Here is a 20,919-nt window from a genome sequence, read left to right on the forward strand (position 1 = left end):
TACAACCAATCAAAACACATTTATAATACTCAACAAACAACTAGTTAGCGGTAAGTCGAGGTCGATCCATGGGATGGTGTGCTTTGGGTTCTAAGCCTATCTATCTCAATTTATGCTAGTGTCACAATTTGTTTGGGTTTGTAGTTGCGTCTAGACTAATGCAAATAATAAGGTAAAACAAGTAATAAAAGGAAGGGTGTAAACAATTGATTAAAAGTGCTAGGATGTCATGGGTTCATAAAGGATTCATGGGAGTTGATCATACAAACATGTTCACAAGGTTGCAAGCAATTAATGTTCTGGAGGAACCGAGTTGGTTTATGTCTTACGGTTCATAGGAAGAGTTGGGTCCCGGAGCCGAATCGATTAGATTGTACAACACCTACAAGTCGACTTACTTTCCTTCTATTCAACTTCTATGCATGGTCTAACAAGACTCGAGTTGGTTTATATCTTACAAGTCAAGTTGAGTAGATAAGAGATTGTTGTAAATGCAAGGATTCATAGGCTTAGCATTTCATCAAACATAACATGTGCATAAATTTGACATCACAACAAGCAAGCAATTTGATCATGAAAACATATTAGATTAAGCATGAATCAATCCCATGTTGGTTTCCCCTAATTACCCATTAATCCTAGCTAAAGAAACTACTCACTCATTATCATGTTGAACATGTCATTAATGGTGTCAATCATCACAACAAGTATAAATATGGTAATAGAATGAAGAAATGAACAATAAAGATTAAGGGGTAAAGGAATTATACCAAACTTGAAATGATCGAAATAATAAAGCAAAGAATAATAGAAGAAACTTGATTGATTTATGAAGGGCTGTCAATCATTCAATAAAAACCCAATAATCTTCAATTACCCAAAAGTAACAAACTTGAACAATAATTAAGAAAAGATTAATGTGTAAATTGTGGAAAGATTAAGGAGTAATCTATTCTAATCTACTCCTAATCTAATCTAAGGAAGGATTTGTTCTAGCTAAGAGAGCCCCCTTTTTGATTACTACAAATGGGGTATTTATAATAGGGATTTCATTAGGTTAACTAAGGCTAAATTAGTAATTACACTTTTGAGTTTTAAGCAGGGAAACGCCGGTATTTTTCGAAGGATGGGCATCTTTCACGGAGCTTGAAGAAACGAAAGTTTGCTGTAAGGGAATCCGGGCGTCCGAGGGGGAAGACGGGCGGATTGTTGAGGTGGTGCCCGGGCGTCTTCATGGGAATCCGCTCGGATTCTCTGGAGGAATCCAGGCGTCTTGATGCTGGGATGCACGGGTTGTCACTGCAAGATGGGCGGGTTCGTGGGAATCCGCTCGTCTTCTGTGACAGCGTCTTATTTCTTCACTTTCTTTTTATTCTTATGGGATTGGTCTTTAGTTCTTGCTTCCTCTTCATACTAGTCCATCAAACATCGTCAAATAGCTTCCGAATATGCACGAAAAATGGGAATTTCCGCCTTATTGTATCCTTTTCTACAAAACATATGAAATGCGATAGAAAAGCAAATAGGAAGGTTTTGACTGATAAAATGGCCATAGAATGTTTTAATAGTATGCAAAATAGGCTCAATTAGGGGACTAAATGTGCGCAAATAATGTTCACATCAAATATCCCCAAACCGAACCTTTACTCGTCCCGAGTAAAGAGGTGACAAAAACTAGACCTTTATTTAAACTATCCTAATAAAATAACCGATATGAGACAATTAGAGGGTCTCACTCCGCCCCTTCAATTCACAACAAGACAACCATGAGGTAGGATGCCTTCTTGCAAGGCAAGGTGGGTCTTGCCAAAATGGCGACACATCCAAACATTAAAGCACACAAAATCAAGTAATGGATGCATCTACAAAAGAATAGCCACTTTCCTCATCTTAGTGGCGGAAATTATCTACAAGGGAAGCAATTCAAGGGTACACACTCCTTCATAGATGCAATTTCTTCAAACTACTAAGCCTAGAAGGATACCAATAAATCACCTCCAAGTTGTGTCAAGCTAGGGTACCTTTGTCCTCAATCGTTAAATGCTTTTGTCAAGAATAGACTCCCTATGGTGTTAGAAACACTGGAGGATCGCGGAATTCCCCCTCTTGCCTAGACAAGAAGAAGGGTCGTCCCCTCTGTACCATGCACAAAAATGGATACGATGGATAAAGGGATCAATAAAATTTGAGTTTCACTTTGGGAGTTTGCTTTTGTTGTTGTTTTTCCCCCCAATTTCTTGTGGCATAAAACATTTGAGAACACTTTCTTGCCATTTCTTTTTGATTTTTGGCATTTCAACACTTGACAACTTTCAACTTTTCTTTGCAATTCTTTTGAACATTTTCAAAGTCACCCCATATGTAGTGAGGGTGGCTTATATTTGAAGCTTTAGGAGTTCTATTTTTGCTCCTCTTTTCATTTGATGCAATTTGCAAACTTTTCTTTCACTTTTTATTTCATTGAACTCAAATCAATTTCTTTTTGTGCCCATTCCCTTTGATGACAAAATGTGGTAGAACATGGATGAATGATGGATGCATGGTTTCAAGGGCCACCTTGGAATAAACGGTAGCCAAGGAGTTATCACACCACAAGGTACTCTTGACTAGGCCTTAATCCATGGGTCAAAGGATACTAGCATGACACATCCTAGGGTGTTTTACAAGTATTCTATCAAGCAAAGTCTTAAGAAGAAAAAGCATCTACTAGGGCCTATATACATTTGTCAAGCTTCCCAAGTAGACGGTTTCGCAAAATTTTCTAACATGCAACCTACATGCCATGATGCAACTAGCATATATACATCCCAATGCATATGATTCTACCAACTAATATGATATATAAACTAAATGCAAGTCCTAAGTTCACATTGTTATACCGCATCAATCAAAATAAAGCCACATAGTCATTAACATAAAGAGGAAAAAGGAGATTGGAAAGATCATACCATGCGGTCTTCAATATCCTCATGTCTCGGATATGGCGTAGTCGATTAAGGTGAAAAAGGATGAACAAACACAATATATACAAAACAATATATACAATACTACACTAAATAGGATATGAACATGTTTTTGGTTTTTGAAATTTTTCAAATTTTTATTGTTTTTATGTTTATGAAACAAAAAGACATATTTTTGTGATTTTTCGAAATTTTTCAATTTTTATGCATTTTTGGAATATAAATTTCCATCCCCCACTTTATTTTGGACATTGTCCTCAATGTACATGTAGGAGTAGGAATAAAAAGGAAATACATTGTTAGGCCTGGAAATCCGCAGACCACCCTGATCAGCATTTCATCTAAACCTGACTGCCAGGCTCTCAGGGTGCCAGGCTCTCAGGGCACATGAAGATAGGCGCCAGGCCATGGAGAGGACAACGGTCCAAATACCAGGACAATATTTGACCATATGCACGTATATTAATGGAAATAAATATGCAGCATTAAGTATGAAGATTATGCAGTAAATACGGTAATTAAGAGCGAAATATTCAGCAATTATTACCAGCAATTATGGAGAATATTCAGCCTTCAATGCTTGATCATACAGCCGTTCAAGATAGGAAAGCTATATAAGAGACACTTTGAAGATATTGGAAACACATCATTCATACGCAAGAAGATATATACATACTACTTAGAGAAATAAAAGCATTGTTATCGTCATAATATTATTCTCTCAAATCATATAGTGAAATCCTCTCCTGGCTTGGTGCCCGTGGTTTTTTCCCATTCAAGGGTTTTCCACGTACAAAATTGTTTGTCTTGTTATTTTTGTTATCTTATTTACAGCTTAATATCGTACCCTTTCAACCTGACCAATAGTCTAATTAGAGCTAGTTAACCCTACATAGTATCACCCTAACTTGATTTCGCCCTGCGCAAAATCCACACAAAACAATTGGCGCCCACCGTGGGGCATCTAGCTCTTTAATCCCTTTTTCTTATCTTACAGAAACTTAAAAACCTACAAAAATGGCCAAACCCACCGTTGAAGAACAATTGAATGCAGCTCTCCAAAAAATCGCTGAGTTGGAAAGCCTGAAAGAAAAAGTGGCCCAAACTGAAGCAGAAATCCTGCAATCGAAAGAATCGAGTCACCTGAAGCAAAATTGGAAAAAACCCAAGGGGCGGGCTCTAGATTCCAACCAGGAACCTCATTCTCATCAATCATCAAAAACATTGATTTCTCCAGTTTTGGGAGCCCAAATATCCCCAAAGCCATTAACGTAGATGGTGATGATGAGCCAAAGAACAATGATCAAGAGAAACCTGATGAATCTGCAGCGGCTATCATGATGGCAGTAGTTCAGGAGATCAAGAAACTCAATGAAAAATTCGACAAGATACCAGGATTACCTGCCAACATGGAAGAAGTCGCCCCGACAAATGCTATCCGATTCACCCTTCATAGACGAAATAGCCAAAGTAGACCTACCAAAGAAGTTCACAATTCCATCCATGAGGGTCTATGATGGAACCACGGATCCACAAAATCACGTGGCTCTTTACAAGCAGAAGATGTTGGCTGCATCTATTCCTAGCGAGTTCAGACAAGTTTGCATGTGCAAGGGGTTTGGAACCACCCTGACTGGCCCTGCCCTACAATGGTACATCAAATGGCCTACTGGCAGTATCCATTCCTTTGCCAACCTGATCAACAGTTTCAACCAGCAGTTTGCAAGTAGCAGGGAGTTGGAGAAACGATCCAGTTGACCTTTACCGAGTTACACGTAAGCCACGATGAAACTCTCGGGACATTCCTTGCAAGATTCAACAAAGAAAAAGTATCTATACCCAGGTGTGACGTTGGAACAGCAGTGGAGGCATTTAGACAGGGGTTACTACCAAATAGTGACTTATACAGTGAACTCACTAAGTATCCCTGCCACACCTTCGAAGATGTTCAGTTAAGACCCTTGCCTTCATCAGCCGGGAAGAAGATAAAGCTACAAACTTGGATCACCCGGTGGACCAAGGGATCATGAGAGAAGCAATAGGAAAAGCAACAGAGGGAACAATTACAGACCTACTCCATATTCCAGGCCAGATCAGTCAGAAGTCACCCTGACTCATGAATATCAAGGTAAGGCTAAGGTTTATCCACCTATCTCCGAACATAACTTTTGTGTTGATACTGCAGATTGATCCAGGCTTGACAACATGGGAACAAATTTGTTAGATGGCCCGGAAGGTAGAAAATCCAAATCCCTTAAGAGACAATTCAAAATGGTGCGAATTTCACATGGATATTGGACACACCACGGATGATTGTTTCACCCCGAGGAAGGAAGTGGCCTACCCACTGAAATCGGGATACTTAAAAGACCGATCAAGTCAAAAGGCGGTGAATGCAAACCAGGATAAAGAAAATCGGCAAAGACAAGCAGGATCGAAATCTCCCTCCACCACCACCACTCTATGAAGTAAAATTCATATCAAAGCGGTTCGAGATTTGTGGCCTCGACAAGCTCAAAGAAGAAAAAAGATAGCCAGGACACCGAGGACTGTGTCACCCTGCAAGCTGGATCCTGTTCCTACAATCACTTTCAATGATTGTGACCTGGTGGGCATCCTTGATGTTCATCACGAAGGCCTGGTCATTTCTATGCAGATTGGAACAGCCACAGTAAGAAGGATCCTGGTAGATAGAGGCAGCTCAGTAAACCTGATCATGCTTGACGTACTGAAAGCCATGAAGATAAACTAGGATCAAATCACCAAAAAATCCAGCGTCTTAGTAGGGTTCAGTGGTGAAACCAGGAGCACTTTAGGAGAGATCCACCTCCTAACCTATGTGGAAGGAGTCTCATCCTACGAAAAGTTTGGGGTCCTTGACTGCTTGTCATCCTACAACGCCATCCTGGGCAGACCCTGAATTCACAATGTCAAGGCCGTACCATCAACCTATCACCAGTGCATCAAGATACTGACAGACTGGGGCATAGCCACAATCAAAGGGGATCACAAGACAGCCCAGGAGTGCTACACAGCAGCCTTGAAGCCTTCCAAGGCAGGTAAGTCCCTGTCATAGCAATTACAGTACCCTGTCAGGAGCACGTATGTAGCACCTCCCAGAATGGAAACAGATCAGGTAATTCTAGACCCTGAGTACCCTGTCAGGTATGTTTTAATAGGATCTGACGCACCAGATAGTGTCAGGCCTTAACTGGTAAAATTCCTTAAAAATAAATCATCTTGGTTTGCTTGGTCACATTTTGATATGACTGGAATTAGTGCTGATATTATTACTCATAAGCTCAATGTTGACCCATCTTTTAAACCTGTGCGGCAAAAAAGGCGCAAATTTGCAGCTGAAAGAAACACCATAATAAATGAAGAAGTAGAAAAACTCTTGGATATGGGGATGATCAGGGAAGTAATGTACCCTGAGTGGCTGGCTAACGTAGTTGTTGTGCAGAAAAAGAATGGAAAGTGGAGAGTCTGTGTAGACTACACTGACCTGAACAAAGCTTGCCCTAAAGATCCATCCCCCCTGCTTCATATTGATGCCATGGTAGACGCAACAGCAGGCCACGAAATGCTGACATTCATGGATGCTTCCAGTGGATTCAATCAAATAAAGATGCATCCTGTCGACCAGGAGAGTACTGCATTCATTACAGACCGAGGCATATACTGTTACACTGTCATGCCTTTCGGCCTGAAGAATGCAGGGGCAACGTACCAGCGCCTGGTCAACATGATGTTTAAAGACCAGATAGGTGACATCATGGAAGTATACATAGATGACATGGTGGTGAAATCCAAGAATGCAGAAGATCATGTGAAGCACCTAGAAATAGCATTTGAGATATTAGAAAAATATAACATGAAGCTGAACCCTGCAAAATGCCACTTTGGGATCTCTGCAGGCAAATTTCTTGGATATATGGTCACAAAGAGAGGCATAGAAGCAAGCCCTGAACATATAAAAGCCATCCTGGAACTACAGTCACCCAAGTCTGTCAAAGATATCCAAAAATTAACAGGCCGGGTAGCTGCCCTGAACCGCTTTATATCAAGATCTTCTGAACGATGCAAAACATTCTATAACCTCCTCAGGAAAAATAAACAATTCCAGTGGACGGACGAGCATGAGGCAGCTTTCCAGGATCTAAAATCCTATTTGTCATCTCCACCCTTACTGGCTAAACCAGAAAAGGGAGAACCTTTGTCAGTATACCTATCTGTCACCGACACAGCAATCAGTGCAGTCCTGGTGAAAGAACAGGACGGGCAGCAACATCCAGTCTACTATGTAAGTAAAAGCCTGCTAGATGCTGAGTTGAGGTATGGACTACTTGAAAAATATGTTTTAGCTTTAATAATGTCATGTAGTAAGCTGAGACCTTATTTTGAAAGTCACCCAATTATAGTCAGGACCAACTTACCTATAAAATTTGTCCTGCGTAAGCCTGAACTATCAGGCAGGATTGCCAAATGGTCAGTACAGATTAGCACATATGACATCTCCTTTGAACCCAGGGCAGCGATCAAATCGCAGGCCCTAGCAGACTTTGTAGCTGATTTTAGCCCTAACCTAGAACCAGACCTAATAAAAGAGGTCAACCAACTAGAAAATAAAACCCTAGACCAAGAATGGACCTTGTTCATAGATGGGGCATCCAATGCCAGGGGGACAGGGTTAGGATTAGTACTTAGATCAGCCCAGGGAGATGTAATAGCTCAGGCTATAAGCTGTGAGTTCAAAGCTACCAACAATAAAGCAGAATATGAAGCCCTGATATCAGGCTTAAAGGTATGTCTAGACCTCAGTGTTCAAAACCTAAAGGTAAAAACTGATTCACTCTTAATTGCCAATCAAATAAAGGGAATTTATACGGCTAAGGATGCAAAAATGATTTCGTATTTAGAATATGCAAAAAACCTTACCGCTAAATTTCCTTCATTTGATATAGATCAAATATCTAGAGACACGAATACCGGTGATGCTCTAGCTTGACCTAGGTTCAAACTTCACCCCCACTATTTTTGATAAAATACCAATTGTGCACTTATTAGAGCCGACCATCGCAAAAAGGCTCGAATTGTCAACCCCTGTCAATCGGGACAGTAACTCTTGGACTAAACCTTATTATTATTGGTTTCTCCGAGGAATACTACCTCAGGAAAGACATGAGGCAAGGGCCTTTAGAATTAGAGCTTCATCTTATGCTATAATCAATAACACCTTATTCAAGAGATCGCAGGCTGGACCCTACCTGAGATGCTTGGAGCCCAACGAAGCCAAACTAGTACTTCAAGAGATACATGATGGACACTGTGGCAACCATAAAGGAGGAAAGAGCCTGGCAAGCAAAGTTCTCAGGACAGGCTACTACTGGCCTACACCGATTTGATCGCTGGAATATTCTTCAAAATGCGAAGCCTGCCAAATTCATGCACCAATCATACATCAGCCATCTGAACTCCTTCATTCAATTTCCGCGCCCTTGTAATACTCCGTATTTATAAGTCTTGGGGTACTCTATCGAGTAGCCCTTACTCTTTCGAGTAAGGGCAAGTTGCGAAATAAAATAGTTTCTGACCTGTTGGGTACTCGATCGAGTAGCTGGGGTACTCGATCGAGTAAGGGGGTACTCGATCGAGTACCTTGGGTACTCGATCGAGTGTCCGGTTTTACGGGGAGTTTTCTCGGGTTTTGTTAATTATGCGATTAAGGTATTTAAACATAATCGTCATTGTTTTAAATCACTTTTACAAAACCTAAAACCCTGTTTAAAAGAGAAAGCAGTCAGTTCATCTTCCTAATCGCATTCTTAGCAATTCCCGGAGTTCAGACGGTCAGTTCGTGTCGTAGTTCGTATCGTTGAGTTCCTTGCGTCAAGGGTAAGCTTTTAACATAATTTTTATAATGTTTCGTTAAGTTTGGTTAAACCCTAATTTAGGGATTGGGGGTTTTATGAGTAGTATGTGATGTGTAGTCTTTATGTGATATGTGTTAGGAGGAGGATTCGTAGAAGAGGCGTTTTGATACAGCTGTAGATACCGTCTGCTTGTTGTGCTTTCCAGGTAGGATTTCCTACTCAGTATTAATCCCATAATGGGATGTTGGTGATGTGCTGTAGTTAGTTGTTTGATATGATGATTGTGATTGTGATTGAGATTGTGGTTGGTTGTTGATGGTTCTCGAGATGTGTTCTCGGCTGAGTGGGGTCGCTTGCGGGAGTGACTTCACGCCCTAGTTTCGCCCTTCGTGGAACCCGCCACGGAAGGGGATGTGCACATTAATGGGACGGGGTTATCGCTCGTATGATGAGCGGGGCTTAGGTGGGAACAGTGCGGTCCCCCATGGCGGTGGTCCGGTGGACGGTCGGTATTGAGATGATGGGATTGGTGGTGTGTGTGTGTGTGTGATTCATTTGTTTGTTTATCTTATTGTTGTTATCTATATTGATTGTGTGATTAGTCGACCGGTGTTGTTTTGTAAACTGCGGTGATCCATTCGGGGATGGTGAGCAGATATTGAGCGGTATTGAGATGAAATCTTGGGATAGGCTGGGATGCCACGACATGACGATAGGAGTCTTCATTTGTAGCCTTAGTTTATTTACATTTCAGTTAGAACAGTCATTTGAGAATATTGTATCGTACTTTGGTTTGGTTTTGAGGATTGTATTTATTCATCAAACTATTTATAATAAACGTTGTTTCTGTTTTGTCTATTTGATTATCATACCTCGGGCGACCGAGATGGTGATGTCTTCATACCTGAGTGGTCCTGGTAAGGCACTTGGAGTATGGGGGTGTCACAAATGGTATCAGAGAGACGATCCTGAAACCTGTAACCAATGAACTTAAGTAACATAGGGAGTCAATTAAAATGAACCCGGGGTAAAAGTTGTAGGAGCTAGTGCAAAGGCTTGGGAGACGTCCTAAAGTCGCGGGGGTCGCCCTACAACTTTGAACCGGTCACAGGGGGAAAGTGTTTGTCGTATGTGTGTTTGGTTAACTTGTTTACAAATGTGATGGATGTGTTGATTGTTGGATGTTCAAATTGGAAGTTGAGGAGATGAAAGAAAAGTGATGTTATATATATAGAAATCGTTGATGAAATGATAGCATGTTGAATGTTTTATAACGTGGCAATTAATAGCATGATTGTTATGATATAATGTGATTTATAAAGTTAGCATGTTAGTATGTGACGTAATATGCGGGTAGCTCTTACGTATTAGTGGTACTCGATCGAGTGGGAATGACTCGATCGGGTGGGTTTTTAGCGATTTTGAGTCCAGAATCGAGTTTTGGGGCACTCGATCGAGTAACTAGGGGTACTCGATCGAGTAGGGGGTCACTCGATCGAGTAGCCTAGATACTCGATCGAGTAGGTAAGAGATCAGAAGGTCTGTTTAGTTCTGGAGTTTGGGTACTCGATCGAGTACGTGGGGCACTCGATCGAGTAGCCCGTTACTCGATCGAGTGTGTTTGGGAACTCGATCGAGTGGGTTCTGGGCATCGCGTTTTCGTGTTTTGAGGTTTAGTACGTGTGTTTATGTTTACCCTTTCTTATATAGCTTCAAGATGCCGCCAAGAGAAGCGCTTTGTACGCGAGAGCGAGCTTATGACCGTGGATGACATCGTTAAGATGTTAGAGCACCAGGACGCTCTTACCGAGACCCTGAAGAGAGTGAATGAGGACAAGGATAAGAGTAAGGAGAAGGAGGTTGATCATTCTAAAATCAGCCTCTATATTGCGAGGTTTAACCCGAAAGAGTACAAGGGAGTTGGGGAGCTTAATCTGCTTGATAGTTGGCTGAGAGAGATGGAGAACATCTTAGACTTGGTTCATTGTCCTGATGACATGAGAGTGGAACAGTGCGTTCTATCCGAGGGAGGCGGGCAAGTGGTGGGATTCGGTGAAGGTGAGTGCTAAGGAGATATACACCAATCAAGGCTTACCTGCTATACCTTGGGAGGAGTTTCGTAGGGCTGTGAGGAAGGAGTTTGTACCGGAGCATGTGAGGAGTAAGTTGAGGGAGGAGTTCGATAAGTTTAAGATGACCGCTGAGATGTCTGTAGCCGAGTACTACGAGACGGTTCAATGAGAAGTCCGGTATCTTTGAGGATATGGGTTTGAGTGAAGAGAACCTGGCATTGAGGTTTGAGAGAGGGTTGACTACCACGATTATGGATAAGTTACCCGTGGGAATCCTTACCGATGTTAAGGAAGCTTATGAGAGGGCTGGAAGAGCGGAGAGGCTGGTGGAGATGGCTCAGGAGAGGTCTGGTGGTGAAAAGAGGAAGTCTGAGAGCGAGGGTGGTGGCCAATCGAATCACAAGAAAGGAAACCACAATCAGTCTAAAGGATTTTCTTCTGGGTCAGGGTTCAGTGCTGGGATTTCCTTTGGGCGTGGCCGTGGGAGTGTGAGCAATAGCGGGGGAGTGACCTGCTTTGGTTGTGGTGGCGTAGGCCACAAGAGACATGAGTGCACGAGTGCACCGGGATCTTTTCAGAGACTTGCGCAGAGCTTCGCGAGCAACGGACCGGGTGGATCATGGCCAAACCGGGAAGTCGAGTTACAGAGTGGAGGCAACCGCAACGACGGTAATTCTTATCGAAGACACCGACGAACAACAACAACAATCAAGGGTCGGGTGCTAAGCCGACCGCATCGGCCCGATCTTGTCCAGGGAGGTGGGCAGAAGACCAGTGGCAAGTTGTTCATGATGGAGAAGAAGGCAGCTGAGGAAGATGCGCACGTTATCACCGGTACATTCCTTGTTAATGGTATTCCTACGTTTGTTTTGTTTGATTCGGGGGCTTCTCGGTCGTTTGTGTCTTGAGTCATGTAAAGTGAGTTGAGTTTGAGAGTATATGAGTCTGTTAGTGAGCAAGTTTTCATACCTTCGGGTGAGTCTGTATCGTGTGGGAGGTTGTTTAGAGATGTATCTCTGATAGTTGGGCAAGTCGATTTCCCTGTAGACTTGCTAGAGTTTCCTTTTAATGGTTTTGAGATGATAGTTGGGATGGATTGGTTAGGAAAGTATAAGGCTAAGATAGACTGTCATCAGAAGAAAGTGTCCTTAAGAGGTCCAAAGGGTGTTAGTGTGTCTTATCGTGGGTTTCTAGTCAAACCCAAAGTTAAGTTGATTGCAGCTGTTACCTTAAAGTCTTATCTGAGGAAGGGATGTCCTCTGATCTTGTGCCATGTGAGAGATGACCGGATAGAGATTCCGTGATTGATGAGATACCAGTGGTGGGAGAGTTTGCGAGATGTTTTTCCGGAGGAGATTCCGGGTTGCCACCAAAGAGGGAGATAGATTTCACCGTCGAGTTGAAGCCGAGGGACGGGTGATCTCTAAGGCACCGTACCGTATGGGTCCTAAGGAGATGGAGGAGCTTAGAAAGCGAGTTGGATGATCGATAGAGAAGGGATACATTAGACCAAGTGTATCGCCGTGGGGAGCACCAGTTCTTTTCGTGAAGAAGAAAGATGGGAGTTTGAGGTTGTGCATAGATTACGGGTGGAGTGAACAGGTGTGACGATAAAGAACAAGTATCCTTTGCCAAGGATAGATGACTGTTTGATCGGTTGAGTGGTGCAACGATCTTTTCTAAGATTGATTTGAGGTCGGGGTACCATCGGTGAAGATTAGAGAGGTGGACATACCGAAGACTGACTTTCACGTCAAGGTATGGCCATTATGAGTATGTGGTGATGCCGTTTGGGTTGTCCAATGCGCCGACAGTGTTTATGGATTTGATGAATAGAATCTTCAAACAGTTCTTGGACCAGTTTGTGGTGGTGTTTATCGATGACATCTTAGTCTACTCTAAGACTAAGGAGGAGCATGAGGAGCATCTGAGGATCGTGTTGCAGACTTTGAGGGATCATGAGTTGTATGCTAAGCTGTCCAAGTGTGAGTTCTGGTTAGAGAAAGTTGCTTTTCTGGGGCATGTAATCTCTAAAGATGGGGTAGCTGTGGATCCGGCGAAGATTGAGGTAGTGACAAAGTGGGAAGCAGAAGAATGTTCTTTGAGGTTAGGAGTTTCTTGGGTTTAGTGGATACTACGGACGGTTCGTGAAAGATTTCTCCAAGATAGCTAGACCGATGACAGCGTTGATGAGGAAAGAGAACAGGTTTCGTTGGGATGAGAGTTGTGAGACGGTGTTCCAAACATTAAAGGAGCGTTTGACCACAGCTCCTGTCCTCGCATTGCCTGAAGGGAGCGAGAATTTCGAGGTTTATACGGATGCCTCGAAGAATGGGTTAGGATGTGTGTTGATGCAGAATGGTAAAGTGATTGCCTATGCTTCTAGGCAGTTGAAGCCTTATGAGGAGAACTACCCTACTCATGATCTGGAGTTGGGTGCCGTGGTGTTTGCTCTCAAGATTTGGAGCCATTACCTTTATGGAGCAATCTTTAAGGTATTTTCTGATCACAAGAGTCTTAAGTACATCTTCACGCAGAAGGAGTTGAACATGAGGCAGAGGAGGTGGATGGAGTTGATTGGCGATTACGACATGGAGATTATCTACCATGAAGGGAAGGCCAATGTTGTTGCTGACGCTTTGAGTAGGAAGAGTGTACATTCCTTGCGTACAGCTCTATCTTTGATGAGGCTGAGGGATGAGGTAGCGAGCTTTGGGATTCATATGATGCAGAAAGGAGATGCCATGGGTGATATGACAGTACATATGGAGTTTTATGATGATATTCGGGATAAGCAGGCTTTGGATCCTAAGATAGTGGAGTGGAGAGCTGGAGTAGAGAAAGGGACAGTGTCCCGGTTTTCTATTCATACAGATGGTAGTTTGAGGTTTGATGGTAGATGGTGTGTTCCTAATGATGAGGAGTTGAAAAAGACAATCATGACAGAAGCGCATTGCACACCATATTCAGTTCATCCAGGTGGAGACAAGCTATACAAGGATTTGAAGAAAACGTTTTGGTGGCCTGGGATGAAGAAAGAGACAGCTGAGTTTGTGTCCCGTTGTTTGACATGCCAGAGAGTTAAAGGGGAACAAAGAAGACCACAAGGTAAGATTCAGTCTTTAGAGGTGCCTGAGTGGAAGTGGGAATCCATTTCCATGGATTTCATTGTGGGTTTGCCTAAGAGTCAACAAGGTAACAACATGATTTGGGTGATAGTGGATCGTCTGACCAAGTCAGCTCACTTTGTTCCAATGAAAGATACATGGACTAAGGCACAATTGGCCATGGCCTATCGAAAGAACGTGCTTAAGTTACATGGAGTCCCTAAGGACATAGTGTCTGACAGAGATGCGAGGTTTATATCGAAGTTTTGGAAAGAGTTGCAGGAATCGTTGGGAACAGCTTTGAACATGAGTACAGCATTTCATCCTGCGACAGATGGGCAGACTGAGAGAACAATCAAGACTCTTGAGGATATGTTGCGAGCTTGTGTGATGGATTTTGGTGGTAGCTGGGAGCAGAGGTTGGACTTGATAGAATTTTCTTACAACAACAGCTATCACACCAGTATAGGTATGGCACCGTTTGAGGCTTTGTATGGGAGGAGGTGTAGGAGTCCAATCTGTTGGGACGATAGTGCTGAGGCAGTGGTTTTAGGACCAGAGATGGTGCATGAGATGGTAGAACAGATCAAGATGATCAGGGAACGGATGAGAGCACCCCGGATCGACAAAAGAGTTATGCAGATCTACATCGTCGGGACATAGAGTTTCAAGTTGGGGACAAAGTTCTTTTGAAAGTGTCTCCTATGCGTGGCGTTATGAGATTTGGGAAGAAAGGCAAGCTAAGTCAGAAGTTTATAGGGCCTTATGAGATCTTAGAGCGAGTTGGGGAGGTTGCTTATCGTCTGGCTTTACCAGCTGCGTTGGAGAGAGTGCATAATGTGTTTCATGTATCGCAGCTGCGGAAGTATGTGAGTGACCCGTCACATGTGTTGGAGGAAGAGAGCTTAGAGCTAGATGAGTCTTTATCATACCTTGAGGTGCCTAAGCAGATTCTAGACCGAAAGGTTAGAAAGACCAGGAGTGGTGAGACAGTTTTGCTTAAGATCCTTTGGTCTAACCACGAGACCGAGGAAGCTACATGGGAGGCAGAGGATATCATGAAAGAGCGTTACCCTTTCCTCTTTGATCAGGTATGTATGGTTACGGGGACGTAACCTTGTTTCTTTTAGGGGGGTAGGAGATGATCGCGAGCAGTTTTTAAGAGTTTTATACACCTTTCACATGTTGTGTCGGGATGTTTGTCGGGATAAGTTGGGTTAGTATCATGTTTTATGTTCGGTTGCTGAGTCGGGAATGTTAGGGGGGAGTACCTTTGTTTAGTAGTGGTTTGAACTTCGGGGACGAAGTTCCTTTTAAGGAGGGAAGACTGTAATACTCCGTATTTATAAGTCTTGGGGTACTCTATCGAGTAGCCCTTACTCTGTCGAGTAAGGGCAAGTTGCGAAATAAAATAATTTCTGACCTGTTGGGTACTCGATCGAGTAGCTGGGGTACTCGATCGAGTAAGGGGGTACTCGATCGAGTACCTTGGGTACTCGATCGATCGAGTGTCCGGTTTTACGGGGAGTTTTCTCGGGTTTTGTTAATTATGCGATTAAGGTATTTAAACATAATCGTCATTGTTTTAAATCACTTTTACAAAACCTAAAACCCTGTTTAAGAGAGAAAGCAGTCAGTTCATCTTCCTAATCGCATTCTTAGCAATTCCCGGAGTTCAGACGGTCAGTTCGTGTCGTAGTTCGTATCGTTGAGTTCCTTGCGTCAAGGGTAAGCTTTTAACATAATTTTTATAATGTTTCGTTAAGTTTGGTTAAACCCTAATTTAGGGATTGGGGGTTTTATGAGTAGTATGTGATGTGTAGTCTTTATGTGATATGTGTTAGGAGGAGGATTCGTAGAAGAGGCATTTTGATACAGCTGTAGATACCGTCTGCTTGTTGTGCTTTCCAGGTAGGATTTCCTACTCAGTATTAGTCCCATAATGGGATGTTGGTGATGTGCTGTAGTTAGTTGTTTGATATGATGATTGTGATTGTGATTGAGATTGTGGTTGGTTGTTGATGGTTCTCGAGATGCGTTCTCGGCTGAGTGGGGTCGCTTGCGGGAGTGACTTCACGCCCTAGTTTCGCCCTTCGTGGAACCCGCCACGGAAGGGGATGTGCACATTAATGGGACAGGGTTATCGCTCGTACGATGAGCGGGGCTTAGGTGGGAACGGCTGCGGTCCCCCACTGGCAGGGCTGGTCCAGTGGACAGTCAGTATTGAGATGATGGGATTGGTGGTGTGTGTGTGTGTGTGTGACAGTTCAGCTGTTTGTTTATCTTATTGTTGTTATCTATATTGATTGTGTGATTAGTACTGACCACGGTGTTGTTTTGTAAACCTGCGGTGATCCATTCGGGGATGGTGAGCAGATATTGAGCAGGTATTGAGATGAGTACTGGGATAGCTGGGATGCCACGACATGACGATAGGAGTCTTCCGCTGTAGCCTTAGTTTATTTACATTTCAGTTAGAACAGTCATTTGAGAATATTGTATCGTACTTTGGTTTGGTTTTGAGGATTGTATTTATTCATCAAACTATTTATAATAAACGTTGTTTCTGTTTTGTCTATTTGATTATCATACCTCGGGCGACCGAGATGGTGATGTCTTCATACCTGAGTGGTCCTGGTAAGGCACTTGGAGTATGGGGGTGTCACAGCCCTGGCCATTTATAAAGTGGGGCATGGACATCGTGGGAAAATTGCCTGTAGCTCCAGGACAGAAAGTCTTCATGTTAGCCATGACTGATTACTTCTCCAAATGGATTTAGGCTGATCTTACAGGCAAGTAACCGAAAAAGAAGTAATAGCCTTCATCAGGACAAACATTATTTGCAGATATGGAGTCCCATCAGAAATAGTATGTGATAATGGAACTCAGTTCGTGGGGAAAAGGACCCAAGCATTCTGCCAACAATGGAATATCAACCTGGTAACATCGACCCCTGGATACCCAAAAGCTAATGGCCAGGCAGAGTCAAGCAACAAAGTAGTCATAAGCTGCCTAAAAAAGAAGCTGAAAAGAAGACGAGGCAGATGGGCTGAAGAACTCCCATTAGTACTATGGGCAGACAGGACAACTCTAAAGACCGCAACAGGCCAGACACCTTAATCCCTGGTGTATGGCTGTAAAGTTGTCATTCCTGCGGAAGTACGGGTACCAACATCCAGATGCAGCCTAAACAACGTTGAAACAAACAAAGACCTGATGCAAGATAACTTAGTCCTAACAGAAGAACTAAGAGACGCTGCCAAAATCAGGATGGCATCATATCAACAAGCAGTTGTCAGGACTTACAATAAAAACGTCAGGGTCAGGGTCTTCAAAGAAGGAGACCTTGTCCTACGCAAAGTATTCCCAAATAAAAAGGAGAAATCATCAGGCAAGCTAGCTCCCACATGGGAAGGCCCCTACTTAATTGATTCAATTGTTGGACAAGGAGCATACAGGCTCCAAACACTAGAAGGGGAAATGATCCCAAGATCCTGGAATGTAACTCATTTAAAACTAATCCATATGTAAAGATCGGATCGAGGCTACGATCGGTACAAATTCAATCACTACTAAACCTGATGTGCTATGTGATGAACTACATGCTTTATATGACTTGCCTGTATTTTTTACCTGTTCAACTAACCCGCCTATTTACTTCTTGAATCCCGAACAATTATACATAATAAAAGATTACACGCATAAATATTCAGGATTGAGGGCTACTCTACTATATATTCCTGAAACAAAAATTTTGCACTTAACTGTGCCTGACGAGTTGGTAACCACCACCAGATACAGTAAAAAGTCAGGATCAATCAGGCATGAAATAATTGCCTGACCTGACTAGGTTTCTCGCCACGGATTACAATTGGACACAAGAAGACGGTGCAAGGGTGTTTTATCCCGACCATCAGTCTAAAAAGCCCTCTCGACAGGCCGAATACCAAGCCCTCCGGCCGGGCGGGGGGACATAAGCCCTCCCGACGGGCCGGATTTCCCACCCTTTCAACCATTATAGCAAAAAAACAATACTTGGTTGAAATACTCACGACAAAAATTGAAACGAAATGTGCAGGTTATTTAACCAGAATAATGTGCAAATCATGCAAACAAAATATTTGACAGGTCCAACAGGGTGAAACTCACAAATCAAGCAAAGACAAAAGTGAAATCAGCCAAAAGAAGGCCATCATGCCTATATTAATAAACCTTTACCCCCTGGGGCAAAGGCGCCAAAATATTCATAAAAGCCAGGGAGAGCCTCCCTGACACAAAACGGGAAAATAAAAATAATGTCCGTCCAGGGACATCCCCTGGATGGGCCAAAATACCAAGCGAGAATTAAAAATATTATCGCTTCTCCTCGAAGCGGCGACATCAACAACCTGCTCCCCACTCTTAGCCGGCTCAGCCTCAACGTTCTGCTCCTCTAGAGAGTCGACCTCCTGTTCATTTTCCAAATTATACAGGTCAGGATATTTCGTAGCAGCAAAAGCAATTCAGCTGCAGGGTCCCATTTTTCCCTGGCCTCGACAGGCTCCGACATGGCAGCCGCCCTTCCCTTGATGTAGAAATAGAGGGAGGCATCATCCAACTTGAACTCCAAGTCATCCGTCTCCTGGGTAAGCTCTTCATTCCTATCAAGGGCCTCCTGCAATAGCCGCGTGCTTGAAGCTGCCTCAGTCTTAGCAGCATCCCACCCAGCCTGCACCTTTGTCAAATCAGCAGTTTTGGCAGCCAAGCCAGCCCTTGCAAATTCCAGCTCAGACTTCAACCTATCATAATCTGATCTTATCAGATCAATCCTGGCTACCAAAGAAGTAGCCTGATAGGCATTATGGAGACAGGCTGTAGCACCCTGGTCAAAAACAAGAAAAGTATGAATAATATGTAACAACAATAGAGGACTACCAAAACACGGGGAATTAATGCCAACATACCTCCCTCACAGCAGCCAGGGCACCAACCAAGAGGTCGATGAATGATCCATCAAAACAACGGCTGAGTAGCAGTCTCAACAGGGTCAAGGGTGAGCATGACATCCGATTTAGAAGCTGCATAATCCCTTATTTTCACCCTAGCAGCCTCCATATTATCCAACCTGGCTCTCACCTCCCGGCCAAGGCGTAAACGTCAACATCCTCAATCCGCCTTTTCCGGGTCTGTGAACTTGTTTCAAAGCAGGGGCAAAGCAAGCGCACACCCGACCTTAGCGCAGATCTGCTCAGTCAATCAAGTCTATAACAGCTCGTATCCCCGCTTCCCGGGGACCTTCCTCCCGTATTTTCGCCGATCGGGTGAAGGTCACCATGCCAAACCTGGCAAGACGAATGAGATGACCTGGTAGTTTGCAACACGAAATACTATATCAGCAATACAAACCTAATATTATCAGGAAGCCCAGGTAAAAAGAAAGGAAAAATTAAAATAGACTTACAGCCTGAGGTACTGGCACCAGCAGCCCCTGACACTTTAGCCGCCCTGGGAGCCCCGTCAGCCTTCAAACAGCGAGGAAGGTGACCAACCTCGCAACAAAGAGGCCAGGACCTCTCCAAAGGAGGGATAGCAAGGAAAGCAGAAACATTGGGAGTAGGATATTCAGTTTCAGTAACCCAGTCGTCAACTGCACACATAAAAGGTATGACTTAATATTTTTCATTTTTTCACTAATGAAAAAACATGCGAGTCAAAGAAAGAAACCAAAAGACTCACCAGCCACACAGGCCTCATGATTCAAATACGCCGGTCGGGACCCACGTAATTGGTCCGACAAACATATAGCCGCAGCCCCGCCCCCTTATCATGGCATTTTGTCTAAATTACTCAGAAGAGGAGTAGTTGACGGCCTGACCTTAAAACTTATACGGCCAGGTGATACTGTCGTTTCGTACCAAAAATAAATACCTGAATTACTACTAACAGAAGTCAGCGGTAAGTAGGGTCGATCTCCACAGGGAGGCGGTGTACTATCTATTTGTCTATTTATCTGTCTAAATGTCACAATTGGGGGTTTTGATTGATTTAACTAAACTAAAGATTAAGGCGAGGGAAATGAATAAGAGAATTAACAGTAAGAGAAGGGAGTATGCTAAGAGTCGGTCCACCGTGGCAGCTATACTATCGGGAATACTGAGGCGATTAGACTATTGACAAGAAGAGCTATGGTCGTCACCTTTCGGTCCTTAAACCGCCCTAGAGCGTAAACAGCTTAACTTTCGCCCTCACTGCAAGACCCTATTGTAATTAAGCAAGCCTTCCCTTCCAATCTTTCGATCTAGGTCGGGGTTAACTAGATTTATGGTCTCCTGTATGCATTCATTCGACCGGATAACAGTTAAATTGCATAATACAATTCCTATCGCAAGTCTAACCTATTCAAGTCAGTTAAAACATGCTACCACGGCTTCCCTAATCCTAACATACTAAGGAAATTAGCTAGACATGGAGTAAATAAGAACAATAAATAAAGAGGGAGAGGGAATAATAAACATTAAATAAAAAGAGAGAAAGGAGAGAAGAAATTACTGATATAAATGATCCGGAAAAAAAAATAGAACAAAAGTAACAGTATATGAGAAAAATGATAAGAGAGCCGGGGAAGAAGAGAGGAAGCAGTCCGTATATTGATCCCCTTTGATTTATATATAACCTCAAAACATAAAACCTAATCTAAACTTCACGTGAATAGAGGCCCAATAGCTTGTAACTGCTCGATCGAACAGTTAAGACACTCGATCGAACAGTTCCTGCGTCTGTTTACTCGATCGACCAAAAGAAACTACTCGATCGAACAGTTGGCCACTCGATCGAACAGTTCTTCCGTCTGTTCACTCGATCGACCAAGAGAAACTGCTCGATCGAGTGGTTCCTGGTTCCAGCTCGTGTTGGTCTTGTAGTTTGG

Source organism: Silene latifolia, chromosome X (assembly GCF_048544455.1).
Source record: "Silene latifolia isolate original U9 population chromosome X, ASM4854445v1, whole genome shotgun sequence".
Lineage (NCBI taxonomy): Eukaryota > Viridiplantae > Streptophyta > Magnoliopsida > Caryophyllales > Caryophyllaceae > Silene > Silene latifolia.